Source organism: Scyliorhinus canicula, chromosome 3 (assembly GCF_902713615.1).
Source record: "Scyliorhinus canicula chromosome 3, sScyCan1.1, whole genome shotgun sequence".
Classification (NCBI taxonomy): Eukaryota; Metazoa; Chordata; class Chondrichthyes; order Carcharhiniformes; family Scyliorhinidae; genus Scyliorhinus; species Scyliorhinus canicula.
In genome coordinates, this window is record NC_052148.1 from 169,119,218 (window position 1) to 169,127,890 (window position 8,673).

An 8,673-nucleotide genomic window follows, 5' to 3' on the forward strand; every position below is an offset into this window, starting at 1 on the left:
GTACTGATCCTTTGATTCAGTCCCAGCACTCTCACTTTTTGCCGTGCATTATCATTTAATCTCTTCTGCCGCCTGTCCTATTTTAGACCTCCTCCTTTGTTCTTGCCCCACCTCCCCATTTCTCCATTTAAAATAACTGTTACAATCGATGGTGAGATGTGAGTTGGGTTTGAACAGAGTGCCAAGTGAAAAATTGTCAGTTTGTGAAAAGTTTGTTTGAACTTTGCTTAAGGCAATGAAGGTAAAAATGTTGTGAAGGGTTAAAAAGAAATGAGAGGAGGAGGGTGTTTTCTGAAGAGGAACGAGTGTTTGCAGCTGTGTGAGTGGTGAAGCGGAAAGGAAAAGAAATAGTGTTGTGAAGCAGATGTTGAATATGAGCATGAGGAAAGTGGTAAAGAGATTGATGCAGAGGGAGTGTATGGTGAAAATGTAGTTGTGATGAAAGAAAGCTGGTGGGAAGAATGAAAAAGAGATGCGATGCATTGGCCGGGAATCGAACCCGGGCCTCCCGCGTGGCAGGCGAGAATTCTACCACTGAACCACCAATGCAAACCACACAACTAAAGCAGAACTTTGAATCCCAATGCTTGAGTTGCCAAACAGATGTTGATCAGTATCAGCCAAAGCAAACTGCATGTGACCAGCACAGAGATGCAGTGTGTTGAAGTCAGATTTAGAAAGAAGATTTTAGAGAAAGGTACCCTGGCATAGATGCTTGAGTCTGCCAGGATCACACTTGCAGCCCCCCCCCCCCCCCCAGAGGCGAACTTACAATGAAATACACCATGTCTAGGCACAGGGCCCTGACCAATTGGTGGGGCCCCGTGCCAGCTGGTCAGTGTCTGTGGACACCAATCAGAGCCTGAGGGGTCTGCATTTGCTGATCGGCTCAACAAATACAGATACAGCAGGGAGGTCTCGGCCAAGGGCTGAGGAGGGCCAAAAACGCCTGCTCTTTCAGAAAATTCATATTCATTAAATAAAGAAAGTCCAATTCATATGAAGTGACATTATCAATCTGGCTGTCAAAAACACACAAACCTGAAGGCGAGGCAAGAAGACGAAGCTCGGCAAAAACACAATTTGTCATTTCACTTTTAAAAGTTTGAAGTTTTGAATGGTGCACAAACTGCACATTGATCATCATCCGCCAAAATTATGGGTGGATTATGTGATGACTTAGACTTGCTGATTTCAGGAGAAACCATACCGTCTGAAAACGCTGATCAAGAAATGGAATCTGAAATGGCAAGGGAACTAGAAGATATTTCTTCTGTTGAAGTGAGGGAAGAAACCTTCCCCTGAAGATCATAGAATCTACAGTGCAGAAGGAGGCCATTTGGCCCATCGAGACTGCACGACCCTTGGAAAGAGCACCACACCTCCGCCCTATTCCGATAACCCAATAACCCGACCTAACCTTTTTGGATACAGAGGAGCAATTTAGCATGGCCAATCCACCTAAACTGCACATCTTTGGACTGTGGGAGGAAACAGGAGCACCCGGAGGAAACCCACGCACACACGGGGAGAACGTGTAGACTCCGCATAGACAAGTCACACGAAGCCGGAATTGAACCCGGGACCTGGAGCTGTGAGGCAACAGTGCTAACCACTGTGCCACCCCAATTGCCATATCGCCTTATGGCCAAACTCTGTTCCACTGGGTATGCTAGAATGTTTTGTACTAAATAAACCAGAAAACATAGGTAATATGGAAAGTTTGAGAATGGAGTTTGAGATTGGAGGCCAAAAGCAGGTTTGGGGTCTTCATTTTCTGTTGGTGAAGAGAAATGGGATGACGGAAATTAGAAATTGGTTGATTTTTTGGAATCGCTAAGGCTGACTGCTGTTGTGTTTGCGAGTTATTCCCTGACCCTAGTAAAGGGAAACAATCATTTGTCAATGGGTACTGTAACTGGAGAAATGTTGGAAGAGATATTGCTGACGATGATTCTTCCAAAGCTCATATTAAATGTATGTATGTGTTAATTCAAAGATGTAAATTATCTAGAAGAATTGATTCTGTATTATCAGCTCAGTTTGAAAAGGAGTGTTCTTATTGGAGGAAAGTGCTGTGACATGTTGTTGCCTCAGTCAAACTACTGTCTTCCTTGTGACTACCTCTAAGAGGACATAATGTGTCATCAGTGTCAAGTCAAAGAGGTAATTGTTTAGCCTGTTTTGAATATCTCAGTGAATTTGATGATCTTCGCAAAGAGCATTTGAAAAAGTATCAATATTGGGGCTCAGGGAAAGTCAACTTCTTAACACGCAAAACCTATGGTGACTTCATCACTATAATAGCAGAGCAGCTCAGAAACGAATTCACTAATGAAGTAAAAGATATCAAATACAATTCCATAATAGTTAATTCAACACCACATGTGAGTCATGTGGACAAATTAACATTAATTTTCAGATATGTTGTAAGAGTTCTTTTGTGGGGCGAAATTCTCTGCAGACCGTCGTAACGCCGATTTCCGGCGAGAAAAATCGGTGTAGATGACTCCGGCGTCGGGGCCTTTTTTTAGGCGGCTATTCTCCGTTCCCGGAGGGGCCAGCAGCTGACTGACGCGATACGCGTCAGTTTCACCAGCTGCGGAAGTGGTGAGACCCGACGTTTTGGGGGGGGGGGGGGGGGGGGGGAGGAGGAGGAGAGAGACAGACCCGGCATTTTGGGGGGGGGGGGGAGGGAGGAGGAGGAGAGAGACAGACCCGGCATTTTGGGGTGGGGGGGAGGAGAGAGACAGACCCGGCATTTTGGGGGGGGGAGGGAGGAGGAGGAGAGAGACAGACCCGGCATTTTGGGGTGGGGGGGAGGAGAGAGACAGACCCGGCATTTTGGGGGGGAGGGGGAGGAGAGAGACAGACCGGCATTTGGGGGGGGGGGGAGGGAGGAGGAGGAGAGAGACAGACCGGCATTTGGGGGGGGGGGGGAGGAGAGAGACAGACCCGGCATTTTGGGGGGAGGGGGAGGAGAGAGACAGACCCGGCATTTTGGGGGGGGGGGGGGAGGGAGGAGGAGGAGAGAGACAGACCGGCATTTGGGGGGGGGGGGGAGGAGGAAGAGAGAGACAGACCGGCATTTGGGGGGGGGAGGAGGAGAAGAGAGACAGACCGGCATTTGGGGGGGGGGGAGGAGGAGGAGAGAGACAGACCCGGCGTTGGGGGGTTTGCGGCGTTGAGTTGAGAGGAGAGGGGAGGGGGGTTTGCGGCGTTGAGTTGAGGGGGGGGGGTTTGCGGCGTTGAGTTGAGGGGTGGGGGGGTTTGCGGCGTTGAGTTGAGGGGGGGGGCTTGCGGCGTTGAGTTGAGGGGGGGTTTGCGGCGTTGAGTTGAGGGGGGGTTTGCGGTGTTGAGTTGAGAGAGGGGGGCGGCGTTGGAGGGGGGGCGGCGTTGGAGGGGGGTAGGGGTGGTGAAGGGGGTAGGGGTGGTGAGGGGGGGTTGGGGTAGGGGCAGCGGCGTGCAGAGGAGGGGGGCGACGGATGCCCGGGGCAACCGCACCGTCGCCCCCCCTCTGCACGTCGCTGCCCCTACCCCAACCCCCTCCCCTCACCACCCCTACCCCCTTCACCACCCCTACCCCACTCCAACGCTGCACCCCCCCCACTAACGCCGCACCCCCCCCCTAATGGAGGAAGGAAGGGGGGGAGGAGGAAGGAAGGGGGGAGGAGGAAGGAGGGGGGGAGGAAGGAAGGGGGGAGGAGGAAGGAAGGGGGGAGGAGGAAGGAGGGGGGAGGAAGGAAGGGGGGAGGAGGAAGGAAGGGGGAGGAGGAAGGAAGAGGGGGAGGAGGAAGGAAGGGTGGGAGGAGGAAGGAAGGGGGGAGGAGGAGAGAGGGGGGTGTGTGTGGGTACCGGCCTTCAGAGGGAGGGGGACGGGGTGTGGGTACCGGCGTTGAGGGGGGGGGGAACCGGCGTTGAGAGGGGGGGGACCCGGCGTTGAGAGGGGGGGGACCCGGCGTTGAGAGGGTGGGGTTGCGGCGATGAGGGGGGGTTGCGGCGTTGAGGGTGGGGGGTTGCGGCGTTGCGAGAGATGGGGGGGCGGCGTTGGAGTGGGGTAGGGGTGGTGGGGAGGGGGGTAGGGGCGTTGGAGGGAGGTAGGGGTGGTGTGGGGGGGGTGGTTGGGGTAGGGGGCAGCGGCGTACAGAGGGGGGGGCGATGGTGCGTTGGCCCCGGGCATCCGTCGCCCCCCCCTCTCTGCATGCCGCTGCCACCAAACCCCCCCCCGATGCCGCAACCCCCCCCGATGCCGCAACCCCCCCCGATGCCGCAACCCCCCCGATGCCGCAACCCCCCCCGATGCCGCAACCCCCCCGATGCCGCAACCCCCCCCCCGATGCTGCAACCCCCCCCCCGATGCTGTAACCACCCCCCGATGCCGCAACCCCCCCCGATGCCGCAACCCCCCCCCCGATGCCGCAACCCCCCCCGATGCCGCAACCCACCCCCCCCCGATGCCGCAGCCCACCCCCCCCCCCCCCCCCGACACTGAACGGCGTCAACCATCATCAATGGTTGACGCCGTTTTAAAGCAACTGCGATTTTCGCCAACGTGACCCGTGGCCACATCGGCGGGACTTCGGCCCATTCGGGCCGGAGATTTGTGGAAACTAAAAAAAAAATGAAATCCCGCCGGCGCCAGCTGTTTTCAGTGGCTGCCGGCGGGATTTGCACAACGCCGGTTTTTCGCCGGTCAGAGATTTAAAAACCCTGCGGGAGCGGGATTAACGCCGCTGCCGGCCGATTCTCCGACCCTGCGTGGGGTCGGAGAATTTCGCCCGTGTTATTTTATTATTTTGGTCCATGGCTGAACCTTTAAGCAGAAGACTCAGAGTTGAAACAGTCTGCTTGTCGGGACACTGCGTTCCCAGGTTATCTTTTTGGAGAGGAGAATCTAGTCTGCTCGGCAGCAAGTTGATGTTAGAAGCCAGATTGGAGGAAATCAATTTGATTAGTTAACCGGCAACTGGCAGGTTGGCCAGAGACATGTTCTGCCTGATCATCGTCAGTGATTGATTCCAGCATGATGCTTTCTGAGAGAATTGGGCAGAAGTATTTAGAAGTTCGAAGTGAAAGGAATGCTTTCTCTATTTCTCTTGCTTGCTGAAGTGAAAGAATTTCTCTATTGTTCTGAAAGCAGTGAGTAGCTAGGCCATCCTTTGCTGTGAACCTGAACTGATGCTGAGTCTGCAGAGAGGTAGACAACCTTGTTAGAGAAAGCCAACTCAAGCTTAAAAGGAAGAAGTACCAAAATTAAAGCTGAACATCAGAAAAACATTGACTGTAAGTCATCCCAGTGCATCAATGATCCTTATCCTTTTATTTTTATTAATATTTTCTTTCCCTTTCCACCACCCTTTACCCTCTGTGTTGTTTGTCCTTGTGTTAAGATTTAAAAAAAAATTTAAGTAACTATTCATTATTTAATTCTCAATTAAGGGGCAATTTAGTGTGGCCAATCCATCTCACCTGCACATCTTTGGGTGGTGGGGTTGAAACCCATGCAGACACGGGGAGAATGTGCAAACTCCACACGGACAGTGACCCGGGGCCGGGATCGAACCTGGGTCCTCAGCGGCGTGTGTGTGCAAAGAGTAGGGGGAGTTGGAAGGGGGGGAGGGGTAGTAGAGTCAGTTACATTTTGTGTCTGTTTAATTATAATACTGTACATAAAAAAAGATTACTTGTGTTGTAAAGTTACAAACCTGGTGACTGTAGTTTATTGGGCTCAACCAAGGACCTTGGGTATTTTAAATAAAATCTAATTTCACTTGTGTCGCAATTCCGGAATTGGAATTGGAATTGTCCACGCTGTAGCTCAGGGTGTTTTGACAATGTGATCAGTGATGGTGAAGATGTAGAGTGATTTATTTCTTTTGTCCAGCTACAATGCCACACTTCTGAGTGCCTGGAGACAACTGTTTCGGAAATCATTGCAAATTTAGTTTTGCTCATCAAACATTGTTGTGGGCATAGCTTTGATAATGCCGCAAATATGGCAGGAAGATATTCAGGCCTGCAAGCAAGACTGAACAATGCAAGCCCCTGTGCATTATTCATACCATGTTTCATTCGTTCCTTGAATTGAATCTGAAATGCTGCAGCTGAATCCTGTGAGGGAGCTGTACATTTTGTTGACTTTGTTCAAAACATGCATGCCTTTCTTTTGGTCTCCACGCATCGCTGGGATATGTTGCAATCACGCTCGGAGCAGGCAAGTAGACTGAATTTATGACACCAGGTGGTCCACTCATGCAGATGCTGCTTTGGCATCGAAAATTAACTTCACTGCTGTAAAGGAAACCTTATCATAAATAAAATTTAGAAAAAACTCTTATGAAAGCTGAAGCAAAATCCTTGGCATAGAAGTTTAAAAAATATTTTATTGCTGTTTTTACTCTTTTGTGGAACTGTGTACTTCTAAGAATTAATGCCATCAGTAAATCGCTGAAAAAAGTTGATATAACTTTATTGAATGCTATACAATTGTTAGCCTCAGTTTAAAGGTTTTTCATGGAGGTTTGAAATGACTCGAGGTGCAACTTAACCCCCGTATTGCTCCTGGCATGGATCTGGGTGGGCCGGGGAAGTAGCAGTAAAGGCAAACTCGAGATTTGCGTCGGATTCGAGCCAGTTTGCAATTGATCTGGCCTGCTCCTGATGGTGAGTTCTGGATCTTGCCCAAAAATAGCGAGCATATCATTAACCTTCATTTGCATTCATTTCCATCTCATTAGCAAGATTGAAGTCAAATGTAGCGGCCTTCCACGAATTAACTGACTCTCCAGCGAGAAATCACGCGGATGTCATTTAGTACTCCTGTTTAAAAACGTGAAACTGGTGTAATGGCAGCCTTGGGGAAATGAGTAGATGAGTAGCCATTTATATTTTCCGGCATGCAGCTCAAGGGCACCGGGGCTGCTGGCCCAACGCTCGCTGGGGGCGACAACAACCCCTCAGGGGGATTGGGCTTGGGTTTGGTCAGGGGGCTGAAACTTTCTAGATCAAGGTCACTCCTGAGCCAAGGGGTAAGGGGTTTTGCGTCTGTGAGGCCTTCAAGCCATCTTTAAATATAGCAGGCACGACCACAGCTGCAGCTCTTGGTTCTATGCTGAAAGTCACTTTAACTCCCTCTTACTGTGAGCAGCCTCTAGCTTCACAGCGGAAGGCTATTGCAAATGAGGAATTGGCCTTAGTTGTGAGAGCACTTCACTCAAGGCACTTCTCGAGGGCACATGTGCCATGTCTCAGAGAATGATTCATGCATAGCATTTCAATCAAACCTTGATGTCTGAACAGTGTGCCTGAACTCTATGGAACATCAGCACCATAGAGGCAGATGCCAACAATCAAACACTAAAGAGCAGGGCTTCACCACTGAGGATCCTCTCGTGGCCAAAGGGGTAAGTCTGAGGACTTTTTTAAAATCAAGTGCCCAATTCAAGGTGCCTTCACTCCCCCTCTCTCGCTGTCCTGCTCTCACTGGAAGAAAAGGAGAAATAGTGGCAGCAAGGGTATCATTCTCTCTGAGCTTCTTCAAACACTGGAATGTGACATCTGTTTAACCTGTCGATGCCATCCAATGGCATCCAATGGAATCATGTGGTAGGAGAGGAATCGTCTCCCTGAACTTTGGAGTGTCTTTTTGTGCTCGAGCTAGAGAAATTCAGATTTAAATTGCAGAAACCTCAAAAAACTGAGGTGATTTCCAAACTCCAATATAGGGCTGCTCTATATGGCACCAGTTCCTTTGTGGCCGCCCGGTATTGTGGGCTTCCCGATGTCAGGGCCGCCCTAGGCATGTGTTCCAGCGGCAAGCTCACCTATACCAGATTGCAGGCAACACTGGGCCTGACAGTGGGTGCCCTGACAGTAGCAGTCAATCCATTGATACAGTCACATTTCCCATCATCAGCCATGTCTTTTTACAGCTAATTTTACCTCAAAGAGAGCTCGCTGAATGTGAAGAAAAGATAATGAGCAGTTTAATTATTGAAACTTCAGTTAATTGAGCCTGATACCTGATCAGAGAAGCAGCCAAAATGATCGATTCTGGCCTGAATACTCTGCTTCCCCCTGCTGGCAGTGAGAATTACAATCCAACAGAGAATAGCGTGCAATGGAAAAAGTGCAATCTTTGCGCGGCACCGATTCCGTCGCCAATGTTGGTGGCAGTATTGAAGATTGCGCCCTGCACTGGCGGATCCATGCAAATCCATCATTTGCATGGGTATAAATATCATTAGCAGGATGGACACTTTATGCTCCCCCTCTCCACAATGCCCCATCCCTCTGAGGCGGAGGTCTCGCAGGTGCGAATTGGGGCAAATATTTACAAGTGGAGCCTCATGTCATGGCTGCTGAGGGAAAGTGACAGGGTAAAAAAACATCTCAAAAAGTGTCAGGCATGCTGAGGGGTGGCTGCCCAGACCAGGGACAGCAGCGGGGAATGACTTGGTGCCAAGTCTGTGGACCCAGGGTGTCCCTCTCGGGATCAGTGTGGCCTGGCTCAGACCACCATTGCTGCAGTATGTGACTTAAACGCACCCATTTGGTGCTACTTACAGACTCCTGGCTGTTCACACTGCTGACTGCTCACTGTGTCTTGTAAATGTTCAGAGAGCTTCTGGTGATGTGGGAGCCCACCCAGGCCACCACTCTGGGCACCCTCAT

At 50.8% G+C, this 8,673-nt stretch overlaps 1 non-coding gene across 1 annotated transcript; it reads right to left on the reverse strand.

Annotated features, from left to right (window-relative positions):
• Positions 1-478: 478 nt before the first annotated feature.
• On the reverse strand, positions 479-549 carry trnag-gcc. The gene has a single exon. It is a non-coding gene; the product is annotated as a tRNA-Gly (tRNA).
• Between the last annotated feature and the right edge of the window lie 8,124 nt (positions 550-8,673).